The 18987-nt window shown below is 32.3% G+C and overlaps 1 protein-coding gene across 1 annotated transcript in view; it reads left to right on the top strand.

Annotated features, from left to right (window-relative positions):
• The first annotated feature begins 795 nt into the window (after positions 1-795).
• LOC125053284 (protein Tob1) overlaps positions 796-18987 on the top strand; it is a 36353-nt gene continuing 18161 nt past the window's right edge. The window contains exon 1 of the mRNA XM_047654578.1: positions 796-1055. The gene's annotated coding sequence lies outside the window, so the exon portion shown is untranslated. The remainder of the gene's footprint in view (positions 1056-18987) is intronic.

Genomic DNA, 18987 nt, shown 5'->3' with positions numbered 1-18987 from the left:
TTAAGTTTGTTTTATAAATAAGCATAATATGACCCTCCTCGTCCCATATATTAATTACTTTTCGTAGCAATCACTACAATCTTCGATTAGCTACATAATTGCTACGAGATCGTAGGCGCATCGTTACACGTCCTTAAACTTGTCGAGTGTATCGGCATGGATTGGTCGAGTGCTAGCCCCCGTGACCTACATTTACCGACCCTCGGGAAGCTGCTAATTCCCACCATCTACGTCATGAGGGGGGCGCCTCTACGGCTGCTGCTACAAATGCAGCGCTGGTAGCACTGAACGTGTAGCTGTGGATAATATAGCGTGGCTACGTAAAGTTTTAAGCTGGATACAGCGGTGAATTTTTTAGTACACGGTTGTTGTGTCTATACATGAAGATTTATGACGTATTTTTCTTACAATCTATCTTGTCAAGCAAAACTCACGTGACTTAAGTGTAACTAGGTATTAAATACTGGAAATATTATGTATTATATTATACAATTTAAAAATTGTGAATGACTTAATTTGGATCGCTAATTTATATGTTGACGCGATTTAATAGACAACTTACTATACTTTGCTAAAATTTATACATTAACATGTTTTTAAGGTTTTGTTTTCAAAGTTTTTCTTTAAATAAACTTCGGACTCACTCAAACCATACATGCAACTTTTATATCAATTGATGGACTTATTAAAGTAGCTATATACAGCGGTTTTCTTAAACGCTGCCTACAGCTTCAAATGAAAAGCGCCATTTTCCGGCAAAGAGTCGTGAGCGGAGCCTATACCGAGCAGTCGACGTCCCCACGCCGAGCCGACACCACGTCGCAACACGCCGCGTTCTCGCGAACAAAATCTCGGAGCCGCCTGAATTTTTTTTAAAGTGTAACCTCCATAGTTTTCTAAGTGAGATACAAGTGATTTTATTCTTTAATTTTCGAACTGTGATAACTCAGGCGAGCGACGCGGGTGGGGCGCGAACTCCTGACATACTGGCTCAGTCAGCCGTTGATCGCCGAGTGGCACACACCATCGATTTTCTTCTTACGCCAGTACGCGAGGTACGTAATCACGTGTTTATATTTTCATCGCGGCTATTTCCACGCGACGCCTATTTTCGAACCATCTGCTTAACGTTCAAGGCCGCTGTTGTTTTTAATGTTGATGCAAAATGTCTATCGTACCGGGATAACGAATCGTTTTCATGGTGTAGCGATCTTTACGTTCGAAATAACGTGATAAGATTCAAGGTTAGGTTTAATAGGTATAATGAATGTTTTACTCATGAATGATTGCTCTTTCAAACAAACAGCAATTGCCGGTTGTATCTGAGTACGATACTGTTTCATTCGTGACTGTTTAAACACACATATGGTAGTCTAATTCAGTTCAATTAAAGTATTTTTATACATGTCATATATAAGTCAATAATCGCTTTATATAATACTCGAATATATATCGAAGAAAAATATGTGCTTTCAAAAACAGCATTTCGAAGTATATATTTTGTAGAGATTACAATCGCCTTTTCCCAAAATATTGTGAATATAAATGGCAGCCACATAAGATTCAAATCCGATAACGCTATAAATTATTACGTTTATGCAATTTGGCACCTGTTCAAACCAAATTCATTCACTCTTATATAATTAATTTATATTTACAAACAGTAGCGTATAATTGTATCTAGTACATGAATAGAAAAATGCATCTTATGTTCGTCAATAGTCCTAATAACTTATCAAAGCGTGCGACAGCTGAAAACCTATTAGGTACATATGTAAAAGAGGGCATTTAGATGATTTCTCTTAATTTAATATATCTGTTACATTTTAACATTGGCTATTTATAATATAATTAATGGATGGAGAAATGGGCAAATAAGTTTATTTTATCGACATTGCATTGTTTTTTCATAGAGGCAAATAGTTTATTATTATCACTACACTTGGATCACGGTGCGTTTAAGTGACTTAGCATTTGTATGGGTTTTCTAATCCTATGGATCTTAAACGTGGCTCATTACTTTAAGCCATTATTATTGACAATTATTCTAAATCTTTAATATAAAAAATAAATAACCCAATAAACAACGTTCCAAGGTATGCAGGACTCATTTCTTTTAATCTAAATTCGAACTTAGCTTATTCAAAACATCTCGTGAGATGTAAACGTTTACGTGTAAACGCATAAAATGTCTTTTTTTATACAATAAAGTTCACAAAAAAGAGTTTACATGAAATACAATCTAGCCTATACAAAAATTATGGTTAATAAGTAATTTTATGTTCACTAAATTTTCGACAATACTAGTGAATATTTTGACACTATGTTAGTGTTTCCGATATACCGCACTTGCACTTATATTCACTACACTAGGTTTATTAACTCAAAAGGTTTAGTCCCCTTTAGGCGTCTTATTCCTGTTGTGTACTGTCCTGTCTAATAATGTATTCTTGATTTAGGACTATGCGTTGTCTAGACATTATAGATACCATAAGGATACAATATCCTCCAAAATCAATGAACGGAGGTTACTAAGTGTTAATGGGACACGTATTAATGTCAAGGTGTGTACAGTCGCGGACAACTATTGTCTGATTTTTCATTATTGATTTGTAATAGTTCTTATAGTTTAGCATTGTGATCGAAATGGGGCTTCTAACCTTTGAATTCTACACTAAACAAAAGTATGCAATAGAAATATCAAAGACGTAATGATAAAACTTTTATTTCTTACTTAAAAGAAGAGTCTTATACGAACCTTAATTGCTAAGTCTTACGAAAAACATGTCACGACAATTTTCAATATTACAACAATACAATAAATATCCAACAATGTTTGCCGTAAACAATGTAGATAACAAAACGTTTAAATTATTCGAACATACATTGCAGTTTTAAATATGAGCTAAGAAATAAACAGAATGGTCAGACACAGTAATTTTAAATTAAATACATTATGCACTTCACAATTATTTGCATTTTTTATAAAGCTAAAGCCGGCTTTGCGATATTTTTCTGTGTATATTGCGGCATAGAAATTGCGGGATTTTGATAAAGTTTCCAAGGCTAAAACACTTTGCCAAAACATAGCATAGATTTCGGTGGTTCTATTAATATTTATTATACTAGTGGTTTTGCACAAGTTTCATTAATATTAAATTATATAATTTTCTACGTAAGGAATGGTATTCTGTGAAAACCATATCGAAAATACAAAATAATTCATCTATAAATATACACACAATGTCTAATCAGCTAATTATAATTTGATTTGTATGTAACTAATTCAAATCTCAATAATTTCCAGTATTTTCCTTTAGAATTTCCGTTCTACTTAATGTCTGCATATTGTATTAATATGAACAAAAGCCATCATTTCAAAGAGGCTGACCTTCACTCTTTATAAATGAACATAAATAATTCAACTCGAAAACCTATAGAGGCATTAAATGAGATTTTTAATTACGATGAATGCTAGCTAAATCTTAACTTTGCCCTACTGGCCTATATTATGTTCTAGTTTACACAAGCTTTATAGCTATTCTGTATATTTAAAGTACTTTTCAAATAGTTTGATACAGGGTAGGAACGATGTGGTTTGATTATGAAAATAATGTTTTTGATATTTATGGCTTAGGATTTTTTTATAGCTGGTATATGTAGGTAAGACATTTGCTTTTTTTTAAACAATATACTGTTATTATATTATATTTAAGATATGTCCGAGACATAAATGTAAGTGATTGCAAAATTTTTGGAAAAGATATGCCACACTGTAACTTTGAGAGGTAGAGGATCTTCCCTTTATCTTATATTTTAGATATGTATCAATCACCACGGACGTGTTTTGCCTTAAATATATTAACGTATCCGTAACGTACGTAATACAAAAGTTTATTTATAAAAGGTTTACTTTAAACTAGAAACAGAATAGAAGGTTTAACAGAACTATAAATAACGCGATATCTAAAGTAAATGTTGTTTTTGTTAAGATTTTCCTTCTATTGTTAATGTGTTTATAATAAGTAGAAGGCTTTTAAAGCGGGAAAGTTTAACAATAATATTATTTGTATGTTTTCATGTAAAAAGATAATTTTCATAATAAAAAATCAATTTTCTATTACTGCGCACTACTTCCCCTAAAATATCATGAACCCATTTTACTATATAAAATATTTGTATTTTATTTGTTTTTTTATGGCCCTTTAGTTTTTCCATACATTCATAATTTATTTATACATTACATTACATTCATAATTTTACATCTACAATAGGTCGACATCACTTTTATTCGTTATCGGTAACAGATGTGTCAGTTAAACATTTGTAACATTCCTAAACATTGTATTTACACAAACACAACCATATAAAAACGCATTCTCTTTGCCCAACGCTTTTTCTCCTTCACAGGCCCTTTAATGTTTAACCATTTTCTTAAAAATAATATTTTCATTAACGATTCAAAACTATATACATTCACTAACAATCAAACAACAGAAAATATTCTTATTGTGCAACAACTATAAAATGTAATTGTTATATATAGAAATTATTGTCAAGTACCGTTAACATGTCAAAAGGAAGAGACAGACTAGCTTCCCACGATGGGGAATCCTTGTGTGGAGGCTACTGCACTTTATTTTTATCTAACTATCCTTTTTATTGTGAATAATAAAGATTTTTCTTTCTTTCTTTCTTAATGAAATATTTGACTCCAACTGGAACAAACACTATTTGTTAAAAGAGTATTCGTAATTAATAAAAAAAGCCTTTATTTATAATCATTACGGATAAAGTTTGAATTCAAGGATTCTCCTGGATGTCCCGATTAGATCCTGATGATAAAACTATCTTTGAAGTGTATATAAAACAGATTCCTTTATTTAGATTATTATTCGACTAAAATTTAATGTATTTGTAGATTTAAAACTATCAGCACAATTTCGAACGATAATAATATTCCGTTTCATATTGAGGAATATAACGAACTAGGCTGGAGTAGTTTGAAGAATGAATACAGAAGTGATGTCAAAGCACTCTGCAAGTTGTCCCGAAGGAAAATTTATTTTGCATTTTTCTTAGCTTTCCGTTAGGAATAAATTGTCCCTCTCACAATTCGTGTAATAAGAAAAATATCGTTGCCTATTATAGTTAATTACTGCTTACTACGAGTAATTACAACAAAAATCCATTCAATCCGTAAAGATGCTTTTAATGTGTACTTAATATTTTCCATTGTACAATAATTGTTCATATTCCAATTCGAAGCGGTTTATCTGGTACAATAAGCATTTCCTTTACAATTTTATGCAAATATCTACTTATTCAGTATCTAAGTATGTATATTCGAGATAGAGACTGTCCTTGTTCTATATTAATTAATAATGCAGGTGTAATACGCTACAACTATTTGCATTATTAGCAAGTGTTTATGTATTCTATTTAATTTATTAAAATTATGTGAATTGAACGCACGAAATTATGATTGAGAGCGCTTCTCAGAAACACATCTCACATTTGTGTTTTACTATTGGAAATTGGTAATTTAATTTACACGTATCGTTGTTTGCGATTTTCAAATGTATCGAAGAAGCCCAAAGTCGTTGCATTCCCTAATAACTGGAACTGTGTACTGTAAATATTACCCCAATGTTTATAATAATGGTAAACTGGTCACACCGTGCTCTGCCGCTTGCAGTCAGTTGCGTCTAGTTGTGACAAGGATATTAAATGATGAGGTTAAATCCTCCGACCTCGAAACGCATCCGTCATAACTGATCATGTGTCGTAATAAATTACTTGTTTACTTTATAACTCAATTTAAAGGTTGAATTATTGTTATTTTATAATTCAGTATATTTCTAGAACATATTCAGTATATTTTACATATACTGTGTAAAAATAATCGGAACGGCAACACTGCTTCTTCAACAAAACTCGACTAAATATCCATTCAAAAAACATACACCTACATTCTTATGTAATATCTAAACACAGCATTGTCTGTGTCAAGAACCAGCCTTCTGTGCCTATCATCTTGAAATGAATCCTACATAATTATTTCAAACAGGACTATTAACTTTATAATAAAATATTATTAAAAAATAACAATAAGTTATTAAGAAGTTACGAATATTACTTCAATTATTTGAATTCACATTGTAGTTTAAATACGGCTACTATATGTATGATAATTTTACATAATTATTTTAACCTTCATGCTGGCGTATACATAGGACGTATAGATTTATTTGCACTTATATGTTCTGTTGTTGTGTTCATGTATGTTACATCGATTCCAAGAATAGGCTTTTAAGAATGCTATATCTCAAAAATTCCTTCAGAGGAACATCACCATTTCGGTAAAGGAATTTCGGGACAATTCATTTGCGCATTCAGGATTTCAAAACTCGATCATTTTCAGGTTATCTGTTAATAAGAGAGATGAAATAATCACGTGCCTATAATTGTCACTAAAAGTGTTTACAGGCAGCCAATAATGGCGTCTTTTTATATTCTTATAACATATTAATCGTGTTAACAAAAAAGCAATATGATAATCTCATTTAAGCATCTAGTAATTTTAAACAACTATAAATGTATAAATAGATGGAGTTCGTCTAAGTTAAAGTAATTTCATTATTTAATAAAAGTAGATGCTCAACTGGTAAAACTAGGTTATTATTAACAAAAATACCTCAAGCCTGATAAATAGCGTTTCCATGTACCTCATTACCTAAGATTGCGAGGAAATGACAACACGTTAAAAATTAATTAGACAACCTGTTTCTATTATGGTAAAATCATGTGACATCGAAATTTTGTCTTGTAAACGTTGTCTGCAATAATGCCCTTTAATCTATACGAAAACCCATCAGAATTAAGAACATTCGACAGTGAACTAAAACTTTGGTGATTTAATGAATCACCTGCAATTAAAACAGACATGAGAATGTCTGCATAAACACTTTACATTGATAATAATTATCGTAGACAAACGACACCAAAAATGTTTGCACGAAATCATGCAATCGTGACTTATAATGCTCCAGTCTCCGTGGCTCAAACTAATCTAATAAAGAGGGTTTGATTCAGTGTAATAATTATTGTGTAAATCATGTATCGTGGTAAAAACCGATTTAAATAAAATTAACTATCTAAAAAAACTTTGTTTTTCATTTAAATCATTGACATTAGATTAATAAAATAACCTAACCGAATGTTGCTCTAAGAATCGAGATGTTATACCGTGAACATGAAAAGATGGAATATTTTTTTTGCTCACGCTATAAGTCTAAATCAACGAGAATTATAAACGCTACGTCACGGAAACAATTCGTTAGAAATAGTATACTTATTTAACAATAATGAAACAATAGCAAAATCACGGGATCCATAGTTGTGTCACTGCCAAGTTGCTAACCGCCGAACGGGGCCATGACATTGACGTCCGTCATGCAACGCGAGTGCGACCTTGCGCGTGATCACGTTTTTTATATTATACTATCGATCTGTCCTGACTTCGCACAAGCAGACATTTTTTATTATTTTTTATCTGATAACAACAATTTGATACGCTAAATTCGTATAAATCGTGAATCGTGATTTCATCCCTGTGTATACTTTTAGGACGGATATAAGATAGATACATATTCAAATACTGATGTTACAAAATAAAAACGAATATAATTTCTTTAACTATTATATTTATAAACTGGACGTTTTGATTGCTATCGTGTTCAGCAAGAGACTGCGAGGTATTTTTTTATTAATTACAAAAAAAAACAAAACTAGGTTTCAGACTAAAATAGTCAATGTCAGTTGATATCGTCATCTTTACTTCGCAATAAAAAAATGTGGTGTAAAAATTAACAGCCTTTTCGAGTTATGTGAACGCGAATAACCGATTTCATAATAAGTAATAACAGAGGTCTAAACTGCGGTGACCTTACGCTGGCCTTTGTCACAGTCCTTTGAATGGGTCGTAGGAAATTTTATAACATTTACCAGGTTTTGTTTCGACATTTGATCACCGCGTGACCTTGTGACATCGTATTAAGTCAGTATATGTCGATTCAAGAATTTCGCGAATCTGTGTACGTTAGGCTCTCGAGTATTATCTATTTGTTTTGGCTATTTTAATTGTTACTTGGCATTACATAGCTTTTTTGTTTGTTGTTTATTGAGTGTACATTTTTCATTGCACTGACTGAATTGTACACTTCTCTTACCAATATATCTGCATTAGTCGTTCTTTCTGACTACGAGCGTAGATACATAGATCAATATGTAGTGCGTGTATTTATGTATATATTATTAAATACACTTGATTTTGTAACTAATACTAGACTTTAACATCATAATTACACTTTTTAAACATGTATAAATGTCAAATAACGAAAGTTTAATAAAACCTAAAGTTGCTTACCTAAAGCTTAGAAATTAATTAGCCAAATTTTCTTAAAATATAATCTTTAATTGAATAACACTTAATTTAATTACGATTTAAATGTACTTAATTTACTATAAGTAATAAAAATTATTATACTAACGTAACACAATTAAATGCAACTTTTTGACTATCAATACATATCATACATAATATATATCTAGTCAAAATATATATCTCCCAATAAAATAGGAAATATGCGCACTAATAAATAAAAAAGATAGCGAAGGCCTTCCAAAAGAAGGAATTCCAAAGACCCTTTCATATTCCCCAGTCTATACCAAGTCAATACGAGAAAATACATCTCATCCATCAAAAGCGTATAAAACAGAGTGGGAAATGAGAGAAAATATTACGTCCCCGATCCCACATCAATCAAGTTTTTCTCGCGACGACGATCTATACGATAGAAATGGGGAAACATTAATCATTGATGGACGTAGTTTGCCCCAGTTTTCCTATGTCCCCTTGTCTCTACATATTATATGTACTCTTTGAAAATAACTCAGAGAGTATTCTTTGAAACCATCCCCTATCTAAGGTCGGTATATAAAAATTAGGTTAATTAAATTGCTCTATTAACCCGAGACGGTAGAATAACAATCGCTATGTAAACCGTGATAAAAGTTATTATAATTAAAAGAATACCTTACATCGAAAAAGGTTTCGCGTTATTTATTTCGAAAACAAAACTATTGTAAACTGTCGAAGCTAATAAATATTCCCTGCTTGTCTATCTGTGGCACAATGCATCAGCAATCAAAGAAAATAGGTCAGGAAAACGGTAGAACAATCAACTACAATCATCCCTCACACATTCCATTGCACTTTGTACTGGGGGTTAATTTTGCTTCACGATTACGTCACAACCAACGCGTATGGAAATATAAACTTTATTGGCGAATCGGAGAGTTTAATTTCCCCCAACACAGCTTCGACCGAGACCTACTGGCTTCTTAATGCGAAAAGTTTGACGTCAACCGCCCCACATTCGCCCCGCCTCGTCTGAAGCACGCTTTTCGGTAACATATGTCACTTTGAGGAAATAAGAGGAATTCTACTCGCTCCGTAGTTGTGTAGCAATAAAATTCTCGCTTTGACGCTACCTATGTAGAACGCTGTTTTAAATTGCTTTTGGGAATGTCGGGCTGTCAGATTCTTTATGTTCCCGGCATTGTTTGAAATGCTAATGTATCCTTAGAAAGTTTTTATCGCATTTCAAAGTAGATAGCTCAATTGGAATTGTATCTTACAGAAGTCTAGAAATACTAGGTTTATATGTTAAATGTGAATTCTTTATTATTTAGAAATAAGGCATGGCGACAATAAAATATTTTATCACAAATAACTTTACAATTTCAATACTGAAATATTATGCAAGAAATATGTCAACAAGTATGTACTCACGACGTGTAAATAACATAGAAACGTGCACTACGAGCCATAGCTAATTATTGTTTATTATATTATGTATGTATGTTATTATACATATAACGAGGTAGTCATGCAACGAATATACTCATAAAAATTCGTAAAATTTTATTAATCGTCTTTAAAAGTACGATATGATATATTACATGATTTTTTTCGATCTGTGCTGATGTTATAAAGTTTTAGCTTATATATCTCTTCTCAGTTGTATTCTTCACAAGACACAAAAAGCCAAGATGGAATTAAAAATATTCATTTATTTATTTTGTTCGACAAAATAAATAAATTTCAAAAATTCGCCGCGCAATTAAATTATGCGCCAAAATAACACATTTCTTTCACAAACGTTTATTCATAAGTAAAACATTTTTGACAAAACAAGGTCTGCTTATGTTTAAATTAGGATATTAGTAAAATAAATATTTAATTTTCACGTCTACGTATTTTATTACGCAAAGTCTTTTTTACTACTTTCGATAAGGAAGACGTGTAAATAATTAGTCATAGGTATGTAACATAACCGTTTTAATGATTATTGTGTGAAGGCGTTTGCGCAAATCGAATAATCCCTCCGTAGTTCGTCAACTATATGCGAATAACATGACTATTTAACTATACGGCTTTATTTTTGACACATTGATATAGTTTATTACACAGTATTGGAACTGTGTTGGCCTAGTGGCTTCAGCGTGCGACTCTCATACCTGAGGTTCGATCCCAGCTGTGCACCAATGGACTTTCTGTCTATGTGCGCATTTAACATTTGCTCAAACGGTGAAGGAAAAGATCGTGAGGTAACAGACCCAAAAAGTCGACGGCGTGTGTCAGGCATGAAGCCTGATCAGCTACTTGCCTATTAGATTTAAAAATTGTCATGAAACAGATTAAAAACTTAGGCCAATACCTAAAGAGGTTGTAGCGCCACTGATTTATTTATTTTTATTTGAACTATACTTCTAATTAATTTGCGATATTTGTTATAAATAAGTGTTGTTTGATGATTTGCTGTTTTAAAAGAGTACCGAGAGTTTTTTACGCCGGCTTTTTCTCTCGGCCTACACCCTCTGTCTTCTTTGCCGATGAGTAGGGATGCCTTCAAATTTAATGACGTGGAATAAGTGATACATGTATCTTATGTTCCATAATAAACATATTTTATTTTATTTTCTATGTACGTTCGGGATTGCATTTGATTGCCAATATTATTATTATTATTATGTAGAAAAACACACTAGCAGCTAATTATGAGCGATATTAGCGGTATTGGATAAATTATCCAACCTGTTTTTAAAAGTTCAAACACCAATTACGCTTTCCGGGAACCTATTCCAGGTTTGGGCGAAAGATCTTTAGGGAATTTGTATTATATTGTGAGGTCCTCAGTTTTAAAGAACTACCCCTCAAACGTGTATTCTCACCTAAAAAAATAGTTTCTCAATTAGTTATAGGTTTCAATGAGATTACCTCTTAATCGCCTACTTCTTAACTCAGTAAGATCAAGTGCTTTCAGACGCTCATTATAAGGCTTGTTTCTAAGTGCTCTGACATTTTTCTTGGATTTTCTTTGAACCCTTTTCTTTTTTCTTATCTTTTCATAATATCCTTTATGAAATAGGAATCCTAAAAGCTGTAGGCATAGTCTAACAGTGCTCATATAATATTTATATATCTTTAAGAGTGTTCTTGATGTGAGGCATTTGAATGGCTTGTTAATAAAAATTTGAAGTATAAAGAGCGTAAATATATCGTGTGTCTGTCTGTAGAACACTTTTTGGAAGCAGCCTGTGTAGATATTGAGAACTGCATTATTTTAAGTGTTTTAAAATTAGTGTTGTTTGATGATTTTCTATTTTAAAAGAGTACCTACCGATAGTTTTTTACGCCGGCTTTTTCTCTCGGCCTACACCCTCTGTCTTCTTTGCCGATGAGTAGGGATGTCTACCGATTCAAATTTAATGACGTGGAATAAGTGATACCTACCTGTATCTTATATTCCATAATAAACATATTTTTTTTTAGAGACTAAACAAACTACTACTTAGAGAACTAACTAAATAGAGTATTATATATTTTTTTATTAATGATGTGACATTCCCATTTGATAGCTGATAGAAAGCCTTCTTTTTGCGTGCTTCTTGCATAGTCAGCATTTCTTAAGTTTTTGAAAAATTTGCGACCTGTGTAGTTTTTTTAGTTTGACCATTACTTGCCACGTCTTCTGTAGTGGCAGGTATCGGCAGTTTCAAATACATTATCCTTTATTCAAATTCTGAAAGCGTCCATTAAGCCTTTGATTCAATGTCATATTTCTGAATGGTATTGAATATTTCATAAAGGCTTATCTATTATTCAATCTGTTTATGGCCCCTTATAGACAAAAGGATTCGATTTAACGACCGGTCCACACGTCAAATCTTCAAATAAGACTCAATGGAGCGATCCTTGTTTCACCCTCGATCAATAATCTAATAATTGGGAGGACAGGTATTGTTTCCTTGGAATCCCAGAGATGGGAATTTTGGGAATGTATTTGGCGTAAATAGGGCATTAGGAATGATCTATTGTATGATGATATTTATAGGTAGTTAGTTTTTAGAAAAATTGAGAGACTGTTTTGTGTTATTTAGTATTTTACGTGTAAATGTAGATAAAATATGTGAATCTTCAATGTATTTTATGAAAGGTGGTTTAACTTTGTATAATTATCGTTAAAAGAATGTTGTTTTAGATAAAAATATCACATCAAAACTTGGTTATTCATTTAAAGGTTAGTTTACACAAAAGTCCTGAATGCTAGACATAGACATAACATTTATTACTAAAAAACACACACACATAAACACACAAAACTACAATAATCACAGAAAAAAAAATCCGTTATCCCATTCGGTTCGTTTCAAGTGTGTAATGCGTGTGTGCTGTGGTTGTAAATGGCCCTGGCTCATTATTATGCTGAGGAGCAGAATGTTCCCCAGCGCTGGTCATTCTGCCAGAGACCACAGCAGCCAGTTTGCGCCTCAGTCGCAAAAAATGAAAGAAAAGGAATAATAATATTAGTAAAAGTTAGCAGTGTAAGTAATGAAGTCTTGTGTAAAGGTGTATAGTAACAATAATTGTTATAGAAGTAGATACATATTTTTTTTTTAACTAGATTTCGTGGCATTTTTGTTGAGTCAATAGATGAATCTTATTGCTGCTTGTTATGTATATCGCATACAAATCGATTTGGCGCGTAATGAAATATTAATGAAGATCTATTAGTGAAAAAAATCATATAGATTCCATTATGATACAGACCTGCTATTAATTTTTAAATTATTTACGTATGTTCCTATTTAACACGTCAAAGTCACAAATCATGAAGGTATTGCCCGCAGCCATCAATCAATGTATATCTCCAAGGATGTCGAGCAGATTTGAGCAATTTATCACACTCCTTGACATACCACTCTTGTCTCTACACGCGTAAATCAAACAAGATTTGAGGAATTTCCTAACTTTAAACAGTACATATTTACTTATCACGTGTTATGTTTCGGTATTTTCCATTTAATTATGTAAATTGGGTGTAAAACAAGGGAATAATAACAACAAATTAGTTTAATTAACTAATCACTTACGCAGTTAACAAACTCGTAAAAGTAACTACTTAAATGTCGTAGTTAAGTGGATTTAGCAGACAAGCTGATTGATGAAGTTCTGGAATACTGGTCACTGTGAGAATAGGTAAGGTATCACAGGCATATTATGTTTTGCTGCACATAAATAAAAATATCTGTGGTGCTACAATCTGTCAATGAGAGTTTTCAAGGCAGTATTTGCCATCACTATCTAGAACCAGCTGCCCACTGAGGTAGTGCCGAACAAATTCCACTTAGAGTTCAAGAAAAGAGCGTACCAATTCTTGAAAGGCTGGCAACGTACTAGCAAGCCCTTTGGCATTGAGAGTATCTATTGGCGGCGGCTCACCCGATGTTACGTAATAACGTAACATCGGGTGAGCCTCCTGCCCGATTGCCCCTGTTCTATAAAAAAAAATATTTTTATGTCTGGGCTTTAAATGTCTGTATCTGCTTATTTGTCAATCTGATAGGCAAGTAATTGATCAAGCTACTGTGCCTGATACACACCGTCGATTTCTTGGGTCTAATGCAAGCCGGTTTCCTCACGATATTTTCCTTTACCGTTCGAGCGAATGTTAAATCCATAGATAAAATAGATAGAAAGTCCATAGGTGCACAGGCGGGGATTGAACCTACAACTTCAGGGATGAGAGTCGCACGCTGAAGCCACTAGGCCAACACTGCTTACTTATATAAAGCTTTTATTAATCTATTGCAAAACTATTTTCATTACATTTGAAGACATCAAATATTTAGATATTATAGATAGATCTGAGGCAATTCGACAGAATGAAATTTTAGATATAACTGTAAAAAAGTTCTGTGGGGCAAAGTACCGGTAATTAACACATTACACAAATATTTAAGGAGGAAAGATATTTTTTTAAGCATTCTAAAAATACAGAAGCGAATTTTAACATTCCTATCAATAAATCTGAGTAAGAGTTAAAAAGGCTATAAAATAATCACGCTACGCATCGACGCCCAGGGTATGAATGAAAAATGATAAAAATACTGGAAAAAATAATTCCTTTTGAGAGTAGTTTGAAAGGTTGAACTATTGTATCTAGAGATTTATCTCCGGAACTACGGCTTCGGATTGAAACAAATATTTAGTGCTGCTAATTTATTTATAATATTATGTTACACTAGATAGTATTAGAACATAAAGCTGTTTGTGTAATCGATGCATCATCGTCATAAAAACCGTAATAATAATATCCACAATAATCATATAAATCTAATAATGTCATATACAATAATGGAAAATTAATGACCTGCAAAATTTAATAATCGCTCTCATTGCTTCAATATTACAGTTTAATTGGAAAACGAAGTTAAATTAAATTTCGTTTATAACTTCGTTTTATCTACAAATTGATTTCATAAACTGTTAGTTTAATCGTTTGCCGATATTGGAAAACTATTAAATCATTCCTAGGCTTGCCTGTCGCACTAAATCATAATTAATGATTAGCAAATTCTCTAGTTATGATATGAAAATTACAATTTCTTTAGAGGTAAAATATCGCACAGATGATCGCGTAATTAAAATAAAACCACGGCCTATATTTTTTAGCCAAGTAAAAGAAGCAAGGTTATTTATTTATTAAACATCACCACATCATACTTAATGCTAAATCTACACTTACAGTGTATGTTACAAGCTATATTTTCTAAAATATACGCCAATTATGGTAAACATAAATGTTACAAAAAAAGTATATACCTTCAATTTTAGATTGTACTAGTTATCTTTCGCTTAAGCAAAACTACCTGCAAAACAGCAGATTAGGTATCAAAAAGTCTTTGGCCCAAGTGTAAATGTGAAGTTTTTTTATTTTTTGTTTGAAGGAGGTAGAAGACCAGTGCATCGAGAGTCGATTGAAACAAAACAATATTGCACGTTGGTATTGCAAGGCACGAAAGTTATATTATATAACCCAAAACTCGAGTTTGATTGTTCGACTTCTTGTGAAAATTGTCTAATTCAAGTAATGATTTAAAACTTACTTCGCAAACAAATTCAAAAGTGGAACGCGCTCGCTGCGGGCACATAACCCATAGCGAATCCTCCCAAAAGTGTTAATACTAATTCGTTGAGATACGGCCGAAACCCTATTAGAGAAATGTAGACCTTATGTATTGAACATAGAGTTTAATTTCAGACGGGAGTTTCCCTACGCGATAACCCACATTGTTATCAAAACTATCCCAAAACACATGTGAAAGTGTACGTACGTAAATTTACATTGGCTCTGATAACACACTTAGGTCCTTAGCTAAGCGATATACAACGTGGAATTTTTGTTATCAAAGATCTCTACACAACGCAGTGATATTAAGTAACTTTATAATGAGACAAACATATACAGTATTTACAATTTACTTTATTATTAAAAAATTAAAACAAATTTAAAATTCCCTGTGGCAATGTACCTTTAACGCTGGTAAGCATTACCTCACTGTATTGCTACACTTGTTGAGCGAGGAAAGCACCAGCTCTGGGTCACTGGTAATATCTACCAGATGCCAACTTAAATGGGACAAACACATTCATGTGTTTCATCGATTGAGTCTAAAATACGAAATATGAAAATACAAAATCGAACGTCAACCTCATGGTTGAAAAAATGATCATCCACTGGACTGTACTTACATAATATTACTTACATTACTCATTATTACCTAAGAAATATAATATGTATATATGTACATTACTAGGAGGCTTTGCACTGCCGAACATTTTATATTGCACAGAAGAAATCAGCCCCCGAGTCTTTAAGCTTTTTCCTTGCAAACGTACAAAAATATGTCTTTAACTTTAGTATAGATTTTAATTTCACATATCTATGTACGTTAGCCGGGAGTTATGTATAATGTAATATAGCAAGGGCTCTTTCAGCAGTTATGTCAGGTATAAGGGCCATTTGTAAGGTAAAGTGCGCCAAACCGCCGTCAACTACCTATAAATTGATATCCAGAGGGTTTTAGGAAGGAAATATAAAGGATAAGTGTAACCGACACAAACTCATAAACGGATTATTCTAATACCTTATTTTTATAGCTGTACCGAATTATATTAAATAATAATAATAATTTTTTTGCAACAATATGGTAAAAAATGTTATGGTGGTACAATCTAAAGTTCGCATATTCTGCCACACATAATAGCGTGCAAATTTGTCTTAAAAGGTACCAAAGAAGTTACAATTACATTATGAGTCATATCATTATAATTCTATTATTACTTTATCACTACATCATCACATTATTACGTTATCAAATTAATATTAATTATAATGTTTCACGCATTAAGAGAATAATAGTTCCAAAAGTAGGTACAATAAGTCAATTTTTAAAAACTCTAGACCGAATATCTTAATTACTTTTCCAATTCTCCCCAGAAACCTTAACTAAGTCGTTAGCCCATCGCTTTTGTGTTCTTGCGAAAAAATGTGTATAACAGAAACAAATATAGACAAATATAGATCTACATTTTACTTTGTACGTGTCCTTAGCTTCTTCGGCGTAGATTTAAAATTAAAGGTAGGTAGTTTATTTTTTTATGTACCTACCACTTTTGTATGTCAAAATAATCATACATAATTTGTTATTTTCTGGCCAAATTTATAAAAAGTGATAATACTTTATTATTACTTAGAAGTAACCTTGTAAAAATTGAAACTAAGCACGTCTCGTAAGCAAGAAAATTTATCAGAATTTGTACACTGACAACACTACGTAGATAAATTCTGGTAATTTATTACTACGTGGCTTAAAAGCCAATAATGCACGCAGAACATTGTTTAAGATAGTGTTGTTTAAGAGTAGCAAAGACTAGCTAATGGTCTTTGTTTACGCGATATTGATAATAAAACTATTTTTTAATTACTTATCACAAGTATATTCCAGAGTGAAAAAAAAAAGGTTCGGTATTAAGTTATTTTCGAAATAAGACTTGTAGCATTTGAATATCGCGTATTAGGTAACATGACGTCTAAAGTCATTAATATCGTGAATAGATAAGCTTTCATTGTATTTAACGATCTTCTCAGATATGATTCACCCTTGAGCTCTGAGCAAATCTTTAATTCTTATTAGTTATAACTCAGGTAATACAGCAAATGAATCCGTTAATAATGGACATACTTTTTATGCCTAGATTTCAGATTTTGATAACTTGGATACAATATTTTTAAGCGGAATAATAATACATTTTCGCAAAATATAACTTTATAGAGGCAATAACGGTTGAATGTTTTTACCTACAATCAATGTTAGTTAAAACAATATTCAAGAAGTGAAGCCTTTCAAAGCCTGTCAATGCAATCAAGTTGACATTGACACGCAAGTATCATCTGGGACATTTCCAAATTCAAAATATTAAACGGATAATTTTATACCGATAAGTCGAGTCAAGCAATATAATATTTCATTTTCAACTCATGAATACATGGCTAAGAAAATGAAAACTGGAAAATATTCTGAAATGAAACGATACAAAAATCACCACACTTGAATATTTACTGCCTTTATCTGAATCGTAGGCAGTGGAAAGAAATATTTTCGCTTGACAATACCGTATTTTAAAAGAAGATAATATCCTTAATCGCACAGAAGGCAAATTCGTCGCATATTTTTGCGAATCTTCGTCCGCGAATTTTGACCTTTACCCCCATTGTAACAAGTGATTTTATTGAATGCTGGGGGTTGTCGGGCAGTGGGGCGTCGGATCGATACTGGGTTACGGATATAAATAGGACAGCCGAAGTTAGAGGCCGCGCGCCTCTAGAACTTCGGTGTAATTGTAAATCGATATATCAGATGCTGTTGATGCTTGAAGGCTATCCGCATTGATTGTACCTTGTTATGAGCGGGAGCTTCAATGGTCTTAGATAAATACAATCCAGTGTGGTTAATAGGATCATTTCAAGAAATATTGTTTTCTCGGTTGTACTTTACCGCTATTTTTAGACGTTTATTTCAAATAAAAGGGTTAAAATTGAGAAGTCAATGTCTGTCTAACAATGTCTGAAGGGGTGGAATTATAAATAATCTGGTATGATAAAACATTGAATATTTCAATTATACGCTTTTATTTCTGATACGGGCCGGGCTCGAACTAATAATGAGAGGAATGACGCTTTTTATTTTACATAAAGTCTCTATGTTCAGATTAGAACGTTTAAACATTAGAAATAAAAAAAAATGGTTACAATCAGATAATTTCGGTTTATATCATAATAAGGCATTACTATCCATAATCACAATATAAGCTATGGATAAAATACGATATACGACGTACGTAAAATCAATTACTACAATCTTCTCGCTTGAAATATTTTTAATTACGAAGTTCCTAATACGTTGAATTAATATTGCAATAATGAAAATATTTTCTCTTTCGTTTAATTGTTCCTTTGACATCTTCCGTGTTACATGTAATAAGATATATACGTGTGTCTAACTAATTCTAATCAA

This window comes from Pieris napi, chromosome 10 (assembly GCF_905475465.1).
Source record: "Pieris napi chromosome 10, ilPieNapi1.2, whole genome shotgun sequence".
Lineage (NCBI taxonomy): Eukaryota > Metazoa > Arthropoda > Insecta > Lepidoptera > Pieridae > Pieris > Pieris napi.
Note: the sequence above shows the minus strand (reverse complement) of the source record. Positions and strands in the feature narration are given on the sequence as shown.